Raw genomic sequence first — 23061 nt, forward strand, 5'->3', positions numbered from 1 at the left:
TTCGTGTGAAGGTGGAGGTAAGGGTGAGGTGTTGAGGCGAGGTGGCTGGGTTCGGTGGGGAAGCTGGTGGTGCTAGCTCACGGTGGAGGTGGTGGCTGGTGTTAATGGTGGCCGTGAGAGGGTGTTGTTGTAACAGCCCTAAATTTTACCAACCAAAACGATAAACTAGAGATGGAAAATTCACGGCTGTCACTCCACACTTAGCTTAAAATGCCAAGTGCAAGGTAAGTACAGAGTCAATCTTTAAAAACAAAGTACATATCTCAAAACTTTATCAAATAATCAAAACGTTGCAGCGGAAGACTTAAGTGTTACAAAATCTAAAACAATAAATAAAATTCAAATCCAATGATATTATAAAATTATAAATAGTGTAAGACGGAGTCTTTATTCAAAATCCTTCCACGCTCGTACAATCCCCGGATCCAGTATGCACCCATGCAGCATCTCAAGCATCTCAAATGTACCTATCAACTGTACCCAAAACATAAATAGGTACAGGTTCCAGTGGGGGAACGACCCAAAACATAAGGACGTCAGCGAAAGCTGAGTTTAAGAAAATAAGAAATATTGACAAATTCAGAAACAGTATTATAAATTAACAAAGCTTTGAAACCAAAGTAAAAACAAGAAATATATTCCAAAACCAATTGCCATAAATCCAATAATATTAACCAAACAATTCAAAACAAAAACTTCTACCACCTGTGTGCCAAGGTCCTACCCTTGACACGGTCTAGAGGCACCACCTGTGCTTTGTTAGACTCATAAAAGTGCGCACCTCTCACATTTGGGCAGTCAGTAGGATGGAACCGCCAAAGGAGAAAGTCTAACTACCTAGCGAGTGGGGCGGGACAATCCCCACCCAAATGAACTCGGGCCAAGAGTTTAGTTTCGGGACGTAATCCCAGGAGCGTCAGAGACGACCTTAAACCATCTAGACCAGAGGAAACCAAATTTTCCAAAGCGGCTTGAGCCGAAACCATTCCAATGTGTAATATTCATAATTTAGAAATACAAGTAAAATCTCATCGATGCCAAAATATTATAAAACAGTTTAATGATTAAACTGAACATGCTCTTTACTTAAATTTAAAAAGGATAAAAGTCCTTACCTCTCGAGACAGTCAATCCAAGCTAAGCTTAATATAAAAATTATCTCTTCAAATCCATGAAGCTACAAGTATAAGGGTTACCCGATTACTACACAATTCACATGAAAACAGCCGAGCTCTTATACATACTCAATATTAGGTAAATTCACTCACCACACTCCTAATGCAGACAACTCATCCTATAGTCATGTTAACAAATTTCACCACTGACCACCTCTCATCAACATAGAAAACGAGACCCACCCAGTAACAAGAACTCACACTCAAATTCCATGTATACAAGGCTATCTTCCAAAACAATAGTGCCAATGTTAAAATAGTGCATCTCCATTACGTACCTTAGCTTCTGCCCCAAACTCATGTCTAATATAACATCTATCTAATACTAATAACTCATAATATGAACAATTGGCATTTAGCTCAAAACATGTGGCCTGTATATTCAAATCAACACCAAACACCAACTATCTCAAAGATCTACAAAATTATATATATATATATATATATATATATATATATATATATATATATATATATATATATATATATAGGTATAACTCTTTCGACCTCAAACAATAACCCTACTCAAACATATCGTTATGCTCCACAAACTAAAACTTATACCAACACTACCACAATACTCAATAACGACCAGTGCAGTATAGCCATCGGAATGAAATTTCCAAAACACAACCTTACAAACCGATAATAACCCAAATCGATCCTACTCTAATTCTCGCAATTACTCCTCATAACTTATATAAATCTATCAAAATACCATCTTAATTTAGCAAAACGATCATAAATAAAATGAAGAACAAATTACTTTTAAAAGGATAAACTGAACAGGCCGAATTAGGCAAAAACTTACAATTTATATAATATGAAAACGAAGAGATAAGGATGATCAAAAGTCGTGGTCGAAGCTCCGCAAATTTATCGGTGAATCACGCAAAGAAGAGGGAAGGGAGGACAAAGAGGGTGATTAGGATAATAGGGTTTTGTGTTTGTAAAAAGGGGAAGGCAGAATAAGAAAAAGTTGTGGTATAAGATAATAAGAGTAGGAAACACGGTATGATGTTTTAGTATAAAAAGTTTTATTTTTATTAATATGTAAAATTGGGTCAAAGCCCGTGCCAAGTCCAAGTCGGTACATAAATAATATCCGGCCATTGAATTAATCCCAAATCAATTTATTTTACAAAAAGTCCAAAATGGTTTTATTCTCCCCATATTAATAATAACAAAACAAAAGTTTTTCTTTAATAGTTTATGACTCCAAATCCCATAATGAATAATGTACAAGTAACCCTTAATAAATAACTCCGAAAATAACGGGTGTTACTGACTTCCTTCTTAAAACAAAGCTTCGTCCCCGAAGCTTAAACGAACCTTCATTTTCATACTCCAATGTCTACCCACTTCATATACTCAAAATTTCACCAACATTCTCACTTTTATACATTACCTTATAGTTCTCACTCTTATACATTACCTTACAAACTTCTCTTAATTTTCTCAACTCCAAAGGTAAAAGCGTCACTAGCTACAAAACTAAGAGCATGTCGAATTTGCAAAAGAACATTTTATTTTTCCGAGGACACACACATTTTAACAACTCCATATATATTTCACAAGTGTAGCGAAAAATGATTAAATAAATAAAAATAAAAATTTTCGGAAGTGTTAAAAAAAACAACTAAACATACTGGCCACACCACTAGTGGGTAACCCCAACCAGTACCAACATTATAGCATTAGCATTAGCAAATATTGGGCATTAAACATGATGAATAGCAACAAATATTATGCAATGTTATGCATAATCAGGAAATATAAAGTAAACGTGCCAAGATGCACAGCACACCAACCTCACACCCAAACTCAGTAGATCAGGGTACATGTAAGAATCACAAAAGAAATTTAAATGTACAAATATCGACCCCCTTAAAACAAAGCTTCGTCCACGAAGCGTAAGAATTACCTTAGGTAAAAGGTGAGGGACCTGTCTGTCATGGCATATTCAATTCCAAGTAATCTCTTTTACATCTATATGGTTTCACAAAACTTAATCGTTTGCATAAGAGTCTCCTCCCAAATCAACGTGTCATTAAGATCGACAATCTAATTGGGCAAGTAACTAACATATCTCCTTAGTTGAGGGGCGTGGATCACCTTATGAACTTTCTCGGAATTAGTCAGGCCATTAAGCTATGCTGCCTACCTCACTCATACGCTCCAACATCTCATACAGTCCAATAATAATATAGCTAGTAGGGAAAACTCATAACTTAAATAACTTATCCTATCATCATATTTTAAAGCTTACGTTAAGAATCATTCAACACTTAGAGTAAAATCCAAATTACTCATCTCCATGCCATAGTCAAAGAAGGCAACAACAAAACACAATACCAAACAACCTAAATATAATTCTCTGTAAATCCGACCACATTTAACGCCATATAATATCAGTTCTAAGGTTCAATCATTAATCTTAACGTCATTATCAGTCTGAAGTGATTGTCCCTCACATCTATTCATACTAGTATTGAGGCTCATGCAACTATCACAATGACAACTCACAATCAATTCTCAATGCATGAATAATATATGACCATAAACTATAAATGCCAGAATCCACTCTGAATCTTGCTAACGTTGCTACTGTCCCCCAAAGTAACCAATTTAGGTCAGAAACTACAACATCTCGCCTACACGTCACCCTACCATATATTAAACCACCCATCTCACGGTAAAATATCCAAACACGAATATAATAACTATTAACGTTTTTGGTAATGCATCAAAGCGACAATATTTACATAAGGACTCTTAATTGATTTATGAATAATCACTCACATCATTATATATGTTACCCTTCCGAGAAACATTGGTAGGCTATCTATAAAATTCATAATATTCAAACTCCTTTTACGGTCATGATTTTTTTTTTTTTTTTTAAACTAATATTTATTTCACCTAAACACTTTCATTCCACGAGTATTTTCACAATCCCATATGTTGGACCGTGTCTTATACATTTTATGTTTTGATGATGACAAGTATATAATAATTGTTATATAAGTTTGCACGTAATTGTTTGTTTAGTCTTTATAGATTAACGAGGTTACAAATTGCAAAATGACGATTTGATAATGCGGTTTGAGTTCGTGATCAAGAAATTGAAAGGAACTTACATCTGAAGAATTTTCAAGGAAGATTAGTCAGTAGTTAGTTCGTCTCTCCTTTACGATATTTAATAATTGTTTTGAGTTAGTCTTAAGTTATAATTATTACGTTTATAACTTAATACACTCATACTCTAAGTTATAGTCGATTGTACTATAACTTAGGGTGGCTACTTAACACGACATCTTTCGGAAGAAAATTTATTTTATTTTTTACAAATAATATTTAATGTGTTTTTAATTAATAAAAACATTTTTCTAATTGGAGTCAAATATTTAATCATACGTGATATAGGAGATGGGTCTCAGAATATGTCTTGGACTCTTGTCTTCTAATTACCGCATGTTTCTTTATCACTAAATTGTGATTAACTCAATATCTCCTAATTGATTAATTGTTTTATCCTTTGTGGAAAAGGTACAATTTGCATTTGACTCAAATACATAAAGATTTGTCCTATCACAATGTTTCACCTTCACGTGTAAACAACATATGGTTGTTGCATTTGTGAACAACTAAAACTACTCTTATTTTATTTAAATTCTATCTAAGTGGTCCTTGTTGATAGATTTTACAAAAAGATTCTTTGGTACAATTCATGTACTTGTATGTGTTTTATTTGTTCAACAAATCTAGTACTCCACAAATTCTTTATTTACTCTAGTATAAATAGGAGGTAATAAGACACATTAAAATTAACTTTTCAACATACATAATTTGTGAGCATAATTTGTCTTTGCTTTTAAAGAGTTTTTAATTGCAAAATTTGTTTTCTTTTGAAAAGTCGTGTTACTCAAGTCAACAATTGTCAAGTATCGTTTTGGAGAATAGTGGTCATAGATTTATCTCTTATTCGTTCAATTGTGTGAACAATCTTTGAGATACTCTTATTACTTTCTTTATAACGAGAGGAAGTCGAGTGTTTAGCGATACTCATTATTACAACTATAGTTAGTTGTAAAAGGGGTTGATTATTTTGTAATCCGTGGAGAGGTACTAAAATAATTAATCGAGAATAGTGGACGTAGGCTTCGGAGTGTGAAGCTGAACCACTTCAAAATCCGGTGTGCAAATTTATTTATCGCTTGTTTTATTTTCTGTGTGCTAATTATATTTTGAATTTAATTAATTAATTCAAATTATAAATATCATACTTTTATAAATTCGATCAAAGTCGAAAAAGTGGTAGATACTCAATTCACCCCCCCTCTTGAGTATTTCATAGGGATCCATAGACTCTTCAATTGGTATCAGAGCCTCGTGCTCTTGATTGCCTAACATCAAAAGAGGCGATCCTAGGCGTCTTTCTATCTTTGTTAGTTTGTTATTTTATTTTATTTTATTTTATTTTAAAATATCTTTTTATTATGGATTCCAAATATCTTAAGTGTCCTGTTTTCGATGGAAAAAATTACGGTCTTTGGAAAAATATGATGACTCATTACATTAAGGGTCATGATTGGGAATGCTGGAAAATTGTTCAAAAAGGTCCTAACAAAATTATGGTACTTTCTAGTGAAGGCGTTGCCCATGAAAAGAACGAGGATGACTACACTGAGGCAGATTACAAGAAAGCTGAGAAAAATTCAAAAGCTATGACTCTTTTGCAAATGGCATAAGTCTAACTGAATTTGATCGGTTTTCTTCATGTACATCTGCTAAAGAAATATGGGATAGTCTTGAACTAGCCTATGAAGGTACATCTCTTGTTAGAAAACATAGAGTAGACTTGCTTATTCAACAATATGAATTGTTCTCTATGGAGAAGGATGAAAGTATAAATAGCATGTCTACTCGGTTTTCGAATATTACCAATGAACTTAGAAATCTTGGTAGGAAATTTGAGTCCGAGGATATTGTCAGAAAAATCTTAAGGAGCTTAACTGAAAAGTGGCAACCTAAGGTTACTGCGATTGAAGAAGCTAAAGATCTATCCTCACTGTCCTATCAGGAGTTGCTTGGCTCACTTATGGCGCACGAACTTACTCTTAATAAGCGTGCAAGTGAATCAAGTAAAGATAAAGGGATAGCTCTGCAAGCTGCTTCAAACGATATAGATGCTGACATTGAGGATGATACGGTTTTGTTTGCTAGACGTTTCAGAAAATCTGTTTTTAAAAACAAACAAACTAAACCAACATTCAACAAAAAGTCTACTGAGTCGAAACAATCTTTTTCAAATAGAGGTTGTTTTAAGTGTGGGGAAGCTGGACATATGATCAAAGATTGCCCCACCTGGAAAGAAATTAAAAATAAGGCTAAAAGAGAGAAAACAAAGAATGAGTATAAACAAGTTATGATGGCATCTTGTTGGGGAGATCCGGATTCGAGAAGATGATGAAGATCCGGATGATAGTGAAGTGGCAAATCTGTGCACGAGCAATCTTAGCCTAGATCTATTCTCGACGGTGAAGATGATAAAGGACACAAGCATCTTTGAGTTGTGTCTTATGGGAAAATCGACTCAAGAAGAAGACGACGAGGTAAGTTTTATTCGTCTTAAAAAGCAAGTCAAGAGATTGTCAAAAAATTCACTCATCGAATATTTTGAGAAAACTCTTGATCGTGTCATGAAACAGAATCTTGAATTAATTGATTTGAAAGAACAAATTCTTGAAATTGCTTTGAGGAAAATTAGGTTTTAAAATCAAAGGTTAAGAAGTTTGAGTTCTAAGGTTACAAAATCGAATCAGGCTATAACCTTAGAATCGATTAAATCTCAAAAAGCTATTTTAGAATCTAAGGTTATAGCTCATGATGTTATAACTAAAGAACTAAAAGAGAAGAATGCTTTATTAGAATCTAAGGTTATAGCTAATGATGCTATAACTTCAGATCTAAAAGAGAAAAACAACCTTTTAAAATCTGAGGTTATAGCTCACGAAGCTATAACTTCAGAACTAAAAGAGAAAAACGATTTTCTCACTCAGCAATTGAATGATTTGAAGTCTGAATTGATAAATATTAAGAAACAACATTCTCTTGAAAAGCACATATTAAACAAAAGATTTATTGACTTTCGCGAGAATTTGTTAAAAGATAATGTTCCTAGAGAGTCAGAATATGATCATAAAGAATGTCAAAAAGAAATAGAGTCTTTAAAAGATTTACTTAGACATGCTAGAATGGTCTATGACAAATGGGAAGGTAGCACTAAAGTTCTTAATTTCTTGTCTCAGCAATCAGATAATAATATGAAAATGGGATTAGGACATGAATGCTATAGTCGTAGAGACCATGAAAAATGCAAATCTAGCCCTTCGATCGTGATTTTAGGAAAAGGAAATATGTGGATTTACCGAGTATTTAATATGTACTTATCATGGTAAAAACCGCCATATCCTAGATTCATGCGTCAAGCGTAAACTTGATCTGAATGAAGGGATTAAATTTGTTAGAGAATCTGGATTAACTGAAGATGACTTTTTAAAAGAGAAGGAACATGAACAAATTAGAAATAATGAATTTAGACGGGGTTGTAATGGTGGATTTATACATCCAACAAATTATAATAATTTGAAGAAAACTCAAGATAATATTCCTAGTGATAAATCGAGTCAATCTTCTAGGTCTAATGATAAACAACCCAAATCTAGAAATACTAGTACTAGCCGATCCAATACTCCCATCAAAAAGAAAATTGTAAGACAGATTTGGATTAGAAAAGATGAGGTTTTTAGGGTAACTAATGTTAAAGGACCCAACCTAGCTTGGGTACCTAAAAATCGAATCTAATTTTCTTACAGGTAATAGTGAAAGAAAGCAATCAGTGGTACCTCGACAGTGGTTGCTCCAGACACATGACAGGTGATATTAGTCAATTTCTTTCACTTGAGCCTTTTGATGGAGGTAAGGTTACCTTTGGTGATAATAAAAAGGGTAAGGTAATTGGTATCGGTAAAATAGGTGTTTCTTCTTCTAATTCTATTGACAATGTTTATTTGGTTCGCGGCCTTAAGCATAACTTGCTTAGTATTTCTCAATTATGTGATAAAGGCAATAAAGTTGTCTTTCATGCTAATATTTGTCGTATAATAATTGAGGGTACTAGTAGTGTTATCTTAGAAGGTCATCGTAGTAGGAATGTCTATATAGTTGATTTAAATGTTGTACCTACTAATTCTCTTTCTTGTATGAAGGTAACTCTCGATGATCCTTGTCTTTGGCACAAGAGGTTTGGTCACATAAGCTCACCAATCTTGGAGAAGCTCAAAAGGTGGAATCTAGTTGATGGGCTTCCTTCAATTAAATTTGATAAAGAGAGATTATGTGAGACATGTGCACGCTGCAAGCATGTAAGGTCGTCATTCAAACCAAAAAGAATTGTAAGTACTAATAGACCTCTAGAGCTCGTTCATATGGATCTTTGCGGTCCAATGAAGGTAAGGAGTAGAGGAGGATCAAGGTATGTATTTGTTTTGGTTGATGATTATTCAAGGTATGTTTGGCCAATTTTCTTAAACACCAAAGACGAAACCTTTAATGAATTTGATTGTTTAATGAAACTTGTCCAAAATAAATTTGATCATAAATTGATTTCTATTAGAACTGATCACGGCACCGAATTTGATAATCATGCTTTTATAGAATATTGTAGAGCTCATGGAGTTGGACATAATTTTTCGGCTCCACGAACTCCACAACAAAATGGTGTCGTTGAACGGATGAATAGAACCTTAGAAGATATGGCACGTACTATGTTGCTTTGTAGCGGTTTACCTCGTAGTTTTTGGGCCGAAGCGGTCAAGACATCTTGTTATATACATAACCGAGCTATGATTAGACCAATTTTAAAGAAAACTCCATATGAATTGCTTAGGGGAAGAAAACCTAACATCTCTCACTTGCGTTGTTTTGGTAGTAAATGTTTTGTTCATAATAATGGTAAAAATAAACTTAGTAAATTTGATCCAAGGAGTGATGAAGCAATTTTTATTGGATATTCTAATCATAGCAAGGCTTATAAGGTATTTAACAAGAGAACTTTATGTATTGAAGAGAGTGTGCATGTTATTTTTGATGAACATGACTCTTTTAATAAGCCCTGCGGGATGAAGAAGAAGATGAGGATGAACCGATTTCGGGTTATCACGTGATGATCCACCTGAACTTAGTGAGGAAGAAAAAGAAATTGATGGTACAAATGATGAGATCAATAATTCTTCAAATAAAAAGGGAAAGGGTGTCGAAGTTGTAGTTGATGATACTACAACCTCACCTCAAAATAAAAATATGGAGTCTGAAGTTATGGATGACTCCATTATAACCCCAGGATTAGACTCAGGGGGAACAACCAAGGTTATAGCATCTGGAACTATAACTTCAGAAGCTATAACTTCAAAAGTTATTCCTGAGAATATATCGATTGAAGAAGGAGGGAGTTCGATAACAAATAATGAGGATACTCCTTTCATTCCTAAGAAGTGGAAACATCAAAGTTCACATACTACTGATGCTATCTTAGGAGATATACGAAAGGGAATTCAAACTCGCAGATCTCTTAATAATTTTTGTACTTTTCATTCTTTTCTTTCTACTATTGAACCTGCAAATATTAAAGTTGCCTTAACAGATTCTGATTGGATTATTGCTATGCAAGATGAATTACATCAATTTGAAAGGAACAAAGTCTGGCATCTTGTTCCTAGACCAAGCGATCGATCAGTAATTGGTACTAGATGGGTTTTTAGAAACAAGCTGGATGATGCCGGGGTGATTGTCAGAAATAAAGCCAGATTGGTTGTTCAAGGATACAATCAACAAGAAGGGATCGATTATGACGAGACCTTCGCACCCGTGGCCCGACTTGAAGCTATTCGATTGTTAATAGCTTTTGCCGCTCACAAAGGACTTAAATTATTTCAAATGGATGTTAAGACTGCTTTTCTTAACGGATATTTGGAAGAAGAAGTATTTGTGGAGCAACCCCCAGGATTCCTTAATAAAGATTTTCAAAACCACGTTTTTAAACTTGACAAAGCTTTATATGGTCTAAAACAAGCTCCGAGAGCTTGGTATGACAGACTGTCAAAATTTTTACTTCAAAGTGGTTTTCGAGAGGATCATTGATAAAACTTTATTTTTGAAATCGAGGTTCGATTTATTAGTTGTTCAAATTTATGTTGATGATATTATTTTTGGATCAACTAATAATAAACTTTGTGTATATTTTTCAGAATTAATGACCTCTGAATTTGAGATGAGCATGATGGGAGAATTAAAATTCTTTTTAGGACTTCAAATTCAACAAACAAGTGAGGGCATTATGATTCATCAAAGAAAAATATATCAAAGAATTGCTTAAGAAATTTGGTATGGAAAAAGCACGTCCCATGTCTACTCCTATGGCTTTAAACAAGAAGTTAGTTAAAGATTTAGGAAGGTAAGTCGATTGATGAAACGACTTATAGAGGTATGATTGGTTCCTTACTTTACTTAACTCATGAGTAGACTGACATAATGTTTAGCGTATGTATTTGTGCACGATTTCGGTCATGTCCTAAAGAATCACATATGATGCGGTAAAAGGATTCTCGGTATTTAGTTGGTACATCTAAATTGTACCTTTGGTACCCAATTGATCGTAACTTTGATCTAAAAGGTTATTCGATGCTGAGACTATGCGGGGTGTTCAAATCGATAGAAAAAGTACATCCGGTATAGCAACTTTCGTTGGACCATGTATTATTTCTTGGGCCTCTAAAAAGCAAAATTCGGTAGCATTATCCACCGCAGAGAGTGAATATATTGCCGCCGCATTGGTATGTTCTCAACTTTTATGGCTTAAGCAACAATTACATGATTACGGTGTTACTTTTGACTGTATTCCAATTCATTGTGATAATACTAGCGCTATCATTATTTCAAAAAATCCAGCCCAACATTCCCGTACCAAACATATAGAAATTAGACACCATTTCTTACGCGACCATGTTGAAAAGGGGAATATAAGACTTGAATTTTGTAGTACTGAGAAACAATGGGCCGATATTTTAACTAAGCCTTTAGCTAGAGAACGTTTTGAGACATTACGGTTGGAAATTGGTTTAATCGGTGGCACCTAAAACCATCAAAAATATTTATTTTCCTCTATGATTGACTAGTTAAGACGAGATTGTATGACCGTGTCCGTATTTTCATTTGCTAAATATTAACTTTGATAAAGTGCATATTATATTGTGAGATTGATTGATATGTTAATTGCTTTGCAAATTAATTACATTATATTATGTCGTAACCAAATTTCCTCCATCATATAATATTTCACCCAAACTCACAAATACTACACCTACTCAAATAGATATTGATTAACTTTATGTAAATTTTATCTTATGAGATAAAATTATGAGTGGTCAATTCCTATTTTTTTTGTTTCGTACAAAACACTATTCCTACTTTTACTTTTATCCTATCACTACCTTAAATCCAATTTATTAATCTAACCTACTTCAACTATTTACCTGACAATTAATTACCTACTCAGCTACTACTCTTTTCCTATGCTTATCCTATTCTACTACTACTACTACTACAATTATTTCCCTGCTAAAACTCTTGCCATTCCTTTTCTATTCCTATTCAAACACACATTATCATTCCTATTTAACCCATTATCTTCCCCAAATTCGTTCATCCTTACCAACTTTTCTCTGTAAAATCAAATATAACCTTCACCATGTCTTCCCCTGCTAAACGACCCAAATCCTTAAACCCGAACCCAGCTACCAACCCGTCGTCCACTGCTTCTCGACCAACCATACCGCCTACTACCCAACCTCCCAAACGAACGACTAAATTACCCACCCAATTTGTCCCAGACGGTGGTCAATCAAGCAAGAATGGTAACCGGCACCGAAAGCGCAATTTGGGTAAACTGATTGAGGTTGATATTGAGGATACTAAGGGGGATAGGGTGGTGATTGTAGACGAGGTTGTGAAGGAAAGTGGTTCTCAACGATTGATGTTTAAGGAAGTGATGGATACCGCGACTAGGACTGGTATTGATAAGCTGCGACTAACTCAGCAAGAACGCGAATTAGCTCTTCGAGTTCATAAATACCATATTCACGCGGGTCGGTTTTATCCAAACAGTTGGTACTCAGACAAAGATGGTCTGCGATTCTTTACCGATTTCCTACAATTTCAAGGTTGGAACTTTATTGCTGAGTTTCAAGGTACTGTTTATCCTATTGAAGTTACACAATTTTTTGCTTCGTTTCGTTCCAAGATGGGGTGTTGCGGTACATTGTGAACGTCGAGGCTATTTCGATTACAATGCGGAGTTTGCGAAGGAATTTCAGGTTCCGCTTGGTGGTTTGGCGATTGTTCCAGGTGCTGACTGGAACGGGTTTAGTAAGGGTGACAAAATTGCTTTGAAACGGTATTTTGACGAGTTGGCTGATGATACTAGTGCGGTGTTAGCTGCTCCGTTTACACTAAAGGTAAAATTTTTGTTAAATTTTCTTTGGAATACCGTCGTTCCGCGTTGGGGTGGACGGGATAAACTGGCTAGTTATGAAATTATTGCTCTGAAATCTTGGTTAGAAGGAGAAAAAGTAAACTTACCACTGTTGGTTTTTCATCGGATTCATCAAATATCGACCATTGTTACTGACTTAAAATTCTCGACAACTTGTGATATTCCTTATGGTATGTGGGTGTCTCGGATGTTGGAGGTTAAGGGTGTTGTTAGTGCTGATAGTTACGGTGTTGAACCGCGAGACCGTATGAGTGACAAATTACTTAAACTTATGGGTCTCGAGGTTCGTGGACCAACTCTGATTTTTCGGGAGAAAAATAGTCCTCCTGCAGCTGGTGTCCCTAGTGCGTCGGCTGTGAGTGTGTTTAATGGTCTTGAGTCGAAGTTGGTGGAATTTATGGACCGTGTTGATTCGCGACTGAATGAGCAGTCTTCTATGTTGGCTGCCGTTGGTTTGGAAACCTCAGATACTACTGTTTCCCTTGAGCCACGGTTCTTAGATTGGATGTCGAGTGTGGATAAGAGGTTGTCAGTGCAGAGTTCAGTTTTAGCTGATGTGCATTCTGAGTTGCAGGGGCATAGTTCAGTTTTGGCGAGTATTAAGGATACGTTGCGAATGGAATTGCCTTTTCAACGGAAGTATTTAGGCGTGATTTCTGGCCATGCTAAGGGGTTATATGCTGATGGTGGAGCGGTTATTGCTGAGGTACAAGGGATAAAGGAGGTGATGGAGAAGGTTGTCTCACAGTTTAAACAGTTTGAAGGGCGTCTTCAGGCGCAATCTGCTCTCGTTACTTCTTGCTTGGACCGTCTTACTAGCCGTGAGTTCCGTACCCGTACCGACTATTCAAATCCATACCAAACCATTCCTCCCGCAAACTATGACTCTACCTAACTCTTTGTTTCAGCTTAGCTTAGTTCTTAGGGCCGTCTTCTTCTAATTATCCTCTTTCATTCATTTTGGTTATTACTTAATTATGTTAGTAATTATATTTTGCTTAGTAGTTGCCATAGACGATGTCATGGTTTTTGTTTTCAGGACTTAATCTCACTTTCTTTTGTGTGCTTTTAACTTGGTTATCTACTTAGCTTTGGTTCATATTATTCTAGTCATTTTATGTCTTTTTCTCGTCTTTTCGATGATGTCAAGAGGGGGAAAAAAATAGACTTGAATGCGTTATTTGCCTAAGCTTGCTCCTTTTCAAGATCATATGTCTCTTAAAGTCCTTAGGTGCTATAGCTTAGCTCACTTATCAAACCGTCAATTCAAAGTATTTACAATTATGATTGTTTTTGGGTAGAGGGGGAACTAAACCGTAGAAACAAATCTAGGAGACTTGCCATCATCAAAAAGGGGGAATTTGTTGGACCGTGTCTTATACATTTTATGTTTTGATGATGACAAGTATATAATAATTGTTATATAAGTTTGCACGTAATTGTTTGTTTAGTCTTTATAGATTAACGAGGTTACAAATTGCAAAATGACGATTTGATAATGCGGTTTGAGTTCGTGATCAAGAAATTGAAAGGAACTTACATCTCAAGAATTTTCAAGGAAGATTAGTCAGTAGTTAGTTCGTCTCTCCTTTACGATATTTAATAATTGTTTTGAGTTAGTCTTAAGTTATAATTATTACGTTTATAACTTAATACACTCATACTCTAAGTTATAGTCGATTGTACTATAACTTAGGGTGGCTACTTAACACGACATCTTTCGGAAGAAAATTTATTTTATTTTTTACAAATAATATTTAATGTGTTTTTAATTAATAAAAACATTTTTCTAATTGGAGTCAAATATTTAATCATACGTGATATAGGAGATGGGTCTCAGAATATGTCTTGGACTCTTGTCTTCTAATTACCGCATGTTTCTTTATCACTAAATTGTGATTAACTCAATATCTCCTAATTGATTAATTGTTTTATCCTTTGTGGAAAAGGTACAATTTGCATTTGACTCAAATACATAAAGATTTGTCCTATCACAATGTTTCACCTTCACGTGTAAACAACATATGGTTGTTGCATTTGTGAACAACTAAAACTACTCTTATTTTATTTAAATTCTATCTAAGTGGTCCTTGTTGATAGAATTTACAAAAAGATTCTTTGGTACAATTCATGTACTTGTATGTGTTTTATTTGTTGAACAAATCTAGTACTCCACAAATTCTTTATTTACTCTAGTATAAATAGGAGGTAATAAGACACATTAAAATTAACTTTTCAACATACATAATTTGTGAGCATAATTTGTCTTTGCTTTTAAAGAGTTTTTAATTGCAAAATTTGTTTTCTTTTGAAAAGTCGTGTTACTCAAGTCAACAATTGTCAAGTATCGTTTTGGAGAATAGTGGTCATAGATTTATCTCTTATTCGTTCAATTGTGTGAACAATCTTTGAGATACTCTTATTACTTTCTTTATAACGAGAGGAAGTCGAGTGTTTAGCGATACTCATTATTACAACTATAGTTAGTTGTAAAAGGGGTTGATTATTTTGTAATCCGTGGAGAGGTACTAAAATAATTAATCGAGAATAGTGGACGTAGGCTTCGAAGTGTGAAGCTGAACCACTTCAAAATCCGGTGTGCAAATTTATTTATCGCTTGTTTTATTTTCCGTGTGCTAATTATATTTTGAATTTAATTAATAAATTCAAATTATAAATATCATACTTTTATAAATTTGATCAAAGTCGAAAAAGTGGTAGATACTCAATTCACCCCCCCCCCCCCTCTTGAGTATTTCATAGGGATCCATAGACTCTTCACCATATATATCAAAATATATCACTTCAATACTATGTACGAAACTCCATCAATGATGATAGACGAACCATTTATATCATTCTTTAAATTCAACATAACTTTCAAGATCATAAATATTTCTCAAATGACAACTTCAAATTACTCCACTATATAACATGTTCATCGTAATGTTTCCATTTTATAACTCCAAAAACATAATATTGAGTCCAAAATTTCCAAATCTATTTAAAATAATTAAAAGCACATACAAATCTTCAAACGACAACCTCAAGTCTCCTAATCTATAATCTCAATCCGGAGCCTTAAATCACATATCCTTATTTTCGATTTATATTGATTACGATCACCCTTGTGACAATTTCAACCATGTATCACGGCTCAACGAAAATTCATCTACTCAAATATACACGAGTAACATATTATTACCTCATTCGCATTTTACACACCATCCTGGGACCAAATTTTTTTTTTTTCCCCCATAATCTATCAACTTTTAATAAGGTGTCAAAAATCCAATACGCTCACCGATGTGGATCAAGCACACACAAAACGACAAGCTGATTTTTCCAATGTGCACTCAGCTCCAAGCAAAACAATGCAGGGAAAAAAAATATATAAAAAAAAAAAAAAATCTATATCAACTTCTCTCGTCCAAATAATTAACCAAGTATAAGCTCATTACTCCTTTTCACTCTTATAATACTCCAAAGTAACTAGATATCGTATTCTCACCATCGACCCTAAGCCAAGGACAAGGTGTAAGTGAACTGACGGTAAAACAGCGAAACAATATTTCCATCTCAATATCGATTTGAAACTCATAATAATATATAACTTAATAACCATGGTCACTCTGGACCGTAAAAGATAACTCGGTACACATGCCCCATAACTCAATACTAGTAACCAATCTCAATTTCAATATAAATATCGTTAAAGTTCAATAATGAACTGTGCTACTCACCTGCGTGTCAAGTAAAGAGGAAACGACAACTTAAAATACAATTCGAAGCCAATGCCATCAATGCTTAAATACTGATTTCAACTCTCATGGTATATTCCTTAAGATGGCGGCAAAATTGCCCATTAACAAGATACGAAATTACAAATCCACTTGTTTTGCAATGATAATTATCCATGTAATCTACTATATCGTTTGCTTGTCTCAAATAATCGAAAGAACAACCCATATATACATTCTCAAGTCTTAACTAGTATGTTCTCTTATAGCTCATAACTCTAATCCAGAGGTCAATACCTTTTACCGGTCTCACACAGCCATAATTTATCAATAATCTACCCGTCTCCAATACTCCATTCAAAAATCACAACCATCTTCCAATAATAAAATTAACTTATCGATATAAAGTATTAGCTATTAATATAAAGTAAGAATCATTAATAGTCCAACCCAGATAAAATTCAACACAAAAAAAAATAGTAATGAATTAATAACAGATAGCACGTTAGTTAGACAACCTCGAACAATAATAAAATTATTAGGATCAGTAAAATCGTGTTACTTTATACATGGATACGAATTGTGGAGAGTGGGCACACAATTGTGGAAATTATATATCAACTAACATATAAGAACTATCTACAAATCTGTGTAATTAACAATTTAAAAACATCTACCAAACGAGTATGATACAGTTCTCGAATAAATTTTTTTTTTATCGAATATGATCATAGTAACTAGGCCGTTTGTCGTAAAAGCGTCATATGGTGTTTAAAGGATATGAAAAATTTTACATTACAAAGTTCAATATATTCAACCTACTCCAAATGTAGTCTTAATACGGACGTACAAATTCCTCATTTAGTTTCCGTTAGACCAACATAAAATGCAAGGCTCATGGTATACACTAAATCAACAGCATGTGCATATTAATTAGCTAAAACATCACTAAATCTTATAACTTCCACAATCTCCTTTTACCATAAACAATTCAATTCAGACACCTCCTATAAGTTAATACAGCAATAATACTGCCAACGCCTATTACCTATTTACCTTAGCAAGTTATTCATTTCATACTCAACAATCAATGCTGACCCGGAACCAGCCACGCACTTGGACAACACGGCAAACTAGCTTTAACCAATGCAATTAAGAGTAAGATAACCCAAACACAGCACCACACCATACCCATACCCGACAACCAAGGCAGCGTACTAAACATCCCATTTCTTTCAACCTTGATTGTATAAACTCTATTCAATGTTGTCCATTATAACATGAAATTTCTGATCCAACTTAATCTTTACCGTTTTCCCATAAAGCTAATTACACCAATAATGTTTCCCATGTTTCTTTTTTTCACATTTATACTTGAGAAGTAAACTATATACCCCACAAATTCAATAATTTTTCGTTGTTCCTCAACAGGTTATCATCCCCTAAACCACATTTATATCGAGTCTCTAATTCGCATCAAATATTCATCTAAAGCTTTAGTCGTCCCAAAATGATACTTGGTTCTCAAAGTTGCCTTATAACATCCCAAGTCAAAAAAAACCTTGCTCCACTAAATAATTATCACTCTGCATAACTGTCAACAAATATAACTTTAATATATACTGACATCAATCCTGGTAGTTATTTAAATAGAAAAAAAAAACCTCTAATAATTATCTCCTTCTCATTCATTTATGAACATCTTAATCTAAATCTTACCTTTCACATATACACATATTACTTGATGATAATATGATACCATCGAGTCCAATTACCACTAAATTATAAAATACAAAATTCTCAGGTGACAGTGCCCCCAAAATGATCCTCTTACCTTAATTAAAAGGATGATTATTTATTCTCAAACTCATTCGAACACTCTAATACAAGGACCTTTTTTTTTGGCCTTTTCTTTATCCTATTCTCCCTAACATAAGTTATCAAGCTCACTTGAGTGCCTATTTCTAGTAAATATCGAGTTTCTCCTCACTACTTCAACAACAATGTCATTGTCAGAGTTATTATCTCTTTGAGGAGGCATACGTATTTATATATACAAACATTACTTGATTAAATATACGTATTAGTAAATCTCATAGCGTGTAATAGTATAACATTATCACAAAAAGCTCGACAACGGATCATAAGTTCCAAATAGTAGTACAAGGGTTCCTTAAATTCCTAAATCACCTCCACTTAAACTGTTTATACCCTTTTTTTTTCAAGTCCAACTTAGTTTATAAAGGCTTTAAGGCTTAATTTAACTTTATATACAAGTTCTCGGGTAAATATACTACCAAACTCAAATCTCATCATCCTTCTTAAAACCCATCTGCGTATTCGCATATTCAAAGCACCCCTCTTCACACAGTTTACTTTCTCATATCCAACTTTGTGTAAAACTAGATTATCATGCTAACAAGGCCCCAACTCCATTTTCATGAAAATTGCCAAAATATGAATTTATTATCAACAAAGGTTAATGGCGCAACAATAAGCTAAAATTAGACGTAACAGTAATTCAGATAATTGTATGAAATGCACCCATCCCAACCAACACTCTTTTTTAAAAAAAACATCACGTATTCAAAACATTTTTTTTTTGTCCTATCAAACTTGTTTCAAATTTTGTAAAACTTATTTGGAAAAACACTTAGCTCTGATACCAACTGTAACAGCCCTAAATTTTACCAACTAAAACGATAAACTAGAGATGGAAAATTCACGGCTGTCACTCCACACTTAGCTTAAAATGCCAAGTGCAAGGTAAGTACAGAGTCAATCTTTAAAAACAAAGTACATATCTCAAAACTTTATCAAATAATCAAAACGTTGCGAAAGAAGACTTAAGTGTTACAAAATCTAAAACAATAAATAAAATTCAAATCCAATGATATTATAAAATTATAAATAGTGTAAGACAGAGTCTTTATTCAAAATCCTTCCACGCTCGTACAATCCCCGGATCCAAAGATGCACCCATGCAAAGATCTCAAGCATCTCAAATGTACCTATCAACTCGTACCCAAAACATAAATAAATAGGTACAGTTCCGGGGGGAACGACCCAAAACATAAGGACGTCGGCCGAAAGTCGAGTTTAAGAAAATAAGAAATATTGACAAATTCAAAACAAATATTATAAATTAACAAAGCTTTGAAACCAAAGTAAAAACAAGAAATATATTCCAAAACCAATTGCCATAAATCCAATAATATTAACCAAACAATTCAAAACAAAAACTTTTACCACCTGTGTGCCAAGGTCCTACCCTTGACACGGTCTAGAGGCACCACATGTGCTTTGTTAGACTCATAAAAGTGCGCACCTCTCACATTTGGGCGACAGGGATGGAACCGCCAAAGGAAAAAGTCTAACTACCTAGCGAGTCGGGGCCTGACAATCCCCACCCAAATGAACTCGGGCCAAGAGTTTAGTTTCGGGACGTAATCCCAGGAGCGTCAGAGACGACCTTAAACCATCTAGACCAGAGGAAACCAAATTTTCCAAAGCGGCTTGAGTCGAAACCATTCCAATGTGTAATATTCAAAATTTAGAAATACAAGTAAAATCTCATCGATGCCAAAATATTATAAAACAGTTTAATGATTAAACTGAACATGCTCTTTACTTAAATTAAAAAAGGATAAAAGTCCTTACCTCTCGAGACAGTCAATCCAAGCTAAGCTTAATATAAAAATTCTCTCTTCAAATCCGCAAGCTAAAAGTATAAGGGTTACCCGATTACTACACAATTCACATGAAAACAGCCGAGCTCTTATACATACTCAATATTAGGTAAATTCACTCACCACACTCCTAATGCAGACAACTCATCCTATAGTCATGTTAACAAATTTCACCACTGACCACCTCTCATCAACATAGAAAACGAGACCCACCCAGTAACAAGAACTCACACTCAAATTCCATGTATACAAGGCTATCTTCCAAAACAATAGTGCCAATGTTAAAATAGTGCATCTCCATTACGTACCTTAGCTTCTGCCCCAAACTCATGTCTAATATAACATCTATCTAATACTAATAACTCATAATATGAACAATTGGCATTTAGCTCAAAACATGTGGCCTGTATATTCAAATCAACACCAAACACCAACTATCTCAAAGATCTACTAAATTATATATATATATATATATATATATATATATATATATATATATATATATATATATATATATATATATAGGTATAACTCTTTCTGACCTCAAACAATAACCCGGCTCAGCTTATCGTTATGCTCCACAAACTAAAACTTATACCAACACTACCACAATACTCAATAACGACGGTCCGTATAGCCATCAGTAATGAAATTTCCAAAACACAACCTTACAGTCCGATAATAACCCAAATCGATCCTACTCTAATTCTCGCAATTACTCCTCATAACTTATATAAATCTATCAAAATACCATCTTAATTTAGCAAAACGATCATAAATAAAATGAAGAACAAATTACTTTTAAAAGGATAAACTGAACAGACCGAATTAGGCAAAAACTTACAATTTATATAATATGAAAACGAAGAGATAAGGATGATCAAAAGTCGTGGTCGAAGCTCCGCAAATTTATCGGTGAATCACGCAGTAAGAAGAGGAAGGGAGAACAAAGAGGGTGATTAGGATAATAGGGTTTTGTGTTTGTAAAAAGGGGAAGGCAGAATAAGAAAAAGTTGTGGTATAAGATAATAAGAGTAGGAAACACGGTATGATGTTTTAGTATAAAAAGTTTTATTTTTATTAATATGTAAAATTGGGTCAAAGCCCGTGCCAAGTCCAAGTCGGTAAATAAATAATATCCGACCATTGAATTAATCCCAAATCAATTTATTTTACAAAAAGTCCAAAATGGTTTTATTCTCCCCATATTAATAATAACAAAACAAAAGTTTTTCTTTAATAGTTTATGACTCCAAATCCCATAATGAATAATGTACAAGTAACCCTTAATAAATAACTCCGAAAATAACGGGGTGTTACAGTTGTACTCGGGTTTTGGCGTGGTGGTTGACACGGGTTCATCCATGTTTAGCTAAAAGTGTTATTGGGTTTTTGACTCGGGTTTCGAATTGAGTCGGGTTTGATTAATTAGTTGAGTCGGGATAAGTAATTAATTAAATAGTTAATACATGTGTGTCGGGTTCTAAGTTGAGTTGACCCGGGTTTTCGTATATTGTAATAATTAATAATAATAATTTATGAATAAAATATAATGATTAATAATGATAATTAATATTGAATTATAAATAAAGGTAAAAATGAATTAATATTGGAATAATGATATTTTATTAGGTGACGGAGTTGTTGGGACGATTTAATTGGGTTTCTACGTGTTGGATTGCTTGAGTTGCTTAATTGGAATTTCTTATCAGGTAGGGATAAATCCTACTCAACTCTTACTCGATAATATTTGGTTTGTTGGATGGCTTATACTAAAATGAATTGTTCATATGAGAATTGTGTTGATTGATGTCATTGAAATTGTTGGAAGGGAGAATTACATTGTATATATTGGTTATATGGTGGTGGATTATTGTTGTAGTATTAACAGATTTATTCTGGCAGACATTACTTATAGTAATGTGGAGTGGTTTAACAGATTTATTCTGGCAGACGATATTTATCGTGTTTACTCGAGGTAGGCCCCAGATTGGTCTGCACACCATCTGGTGGATATCAATTAAATATATGTTGAGGCAGACATTACCATTGGTAATGTAGTGTGTGTTTACTCATCTTCGGGTTGAGGCTGCCCCGGCCAGGGATTGGCGGGATGATTAGTGTAACGAGTAGAACTTGGCTTAAGTATGCTAAGTAAAAGGGAGGAGCACGTTGTCAGGGGGTTGTGCAATGTAGAAAGAAAATTGCATTATTATCGTATGTTTTTGTTGTTAGTATTTATTTCTACTCAACCTCGTGGTTGACTGTGTATTCGTGAACACCTGCGGTGAACCGTTTTATGGGGAGCAGATTTGACAGTTACTAAAGATTAGCTGACTTGGGAGCTTATGGGAATGCGTGAGGACCTGGTCAATCTACCTAGAAGTCTAGACCACATAGATTACGAGATCACTTTACTTATTTTCGCTGCGAGTTGTAATTATTTTATATTAAGTTTTAGTTGGTAAATTTGTAATAAACATGTAATCGTTAAAGTTTTAATTTAAAGTACTTGGTGAATTGGACTTTGTAATTCACTTCCTCGGGAAACCGAGATGGTAACAGTCCTATTTATTTGGGAATGTCTAGCTAAAGGCTCCTAAATAAATGGGGGTGTTACATTTTTGGGGGGAAAGTTAATTAGAGCCCAACAACCTTTTGAATTTCCAACTAACTAAAATCTGCAACTAACTTCACCAAATACCCATGAGGTTTGAGAATTGTGTACGAAATAGCTCTGTAACCAGAAGTACCTGTAACGGCTAGAAAAGTAGCCGTTTGAGTCAGTTATTACATATAAAGAGAGAGTTGATGTTAAATTTGAGAGCACAAATCATCGAGTGACT

General features: G+C 34.2%; 1 long non-coding RNA gene across 2 annotated transcripts; it reads right to left on the bottom strand.

The window, feature by feature from the left end:
* Window positions 1-240: 240 nt before the first annotated feature.
* Window positions 241-21302, bottom strand: LOC141634346 (uncharacterized). 2 transcript variants are annotated; one of them, XR_012539068.1, is made up of 3 exons: window positions 21060-21302; window positions 20187-20247; window positions 241-474 (listed from the first exon to the last, which is right to left on the bottom strand). It is a non-coding gene; the product is annotated as an uncharacterized LOC141634346 (long non-coding RNA). The 2 variants fall into 2 exon arrangements; XR_012539067.1 differs by lacking the exon at window positions 241-474 and adding an exon at window positions 19516-19544.
* Window positions 21303-23061: the final 1759 nt, after the last annotated feature.

The sequence above is a fragment of the Silene latifolia genome, chromosome Y (genome assembly GCF_048544455.1).
Source record: "Silene latifolia isolate original U9 population chromosome Y, ASM4854445v1, whole genome shotgun sequence".
Lineage (NCBI taxonomy): Eukaryota > Viridiplantae > Streptophyta > Magnoliopsida > Caryophyllales > Caryophyllaceae > Silene > Silene latifolia.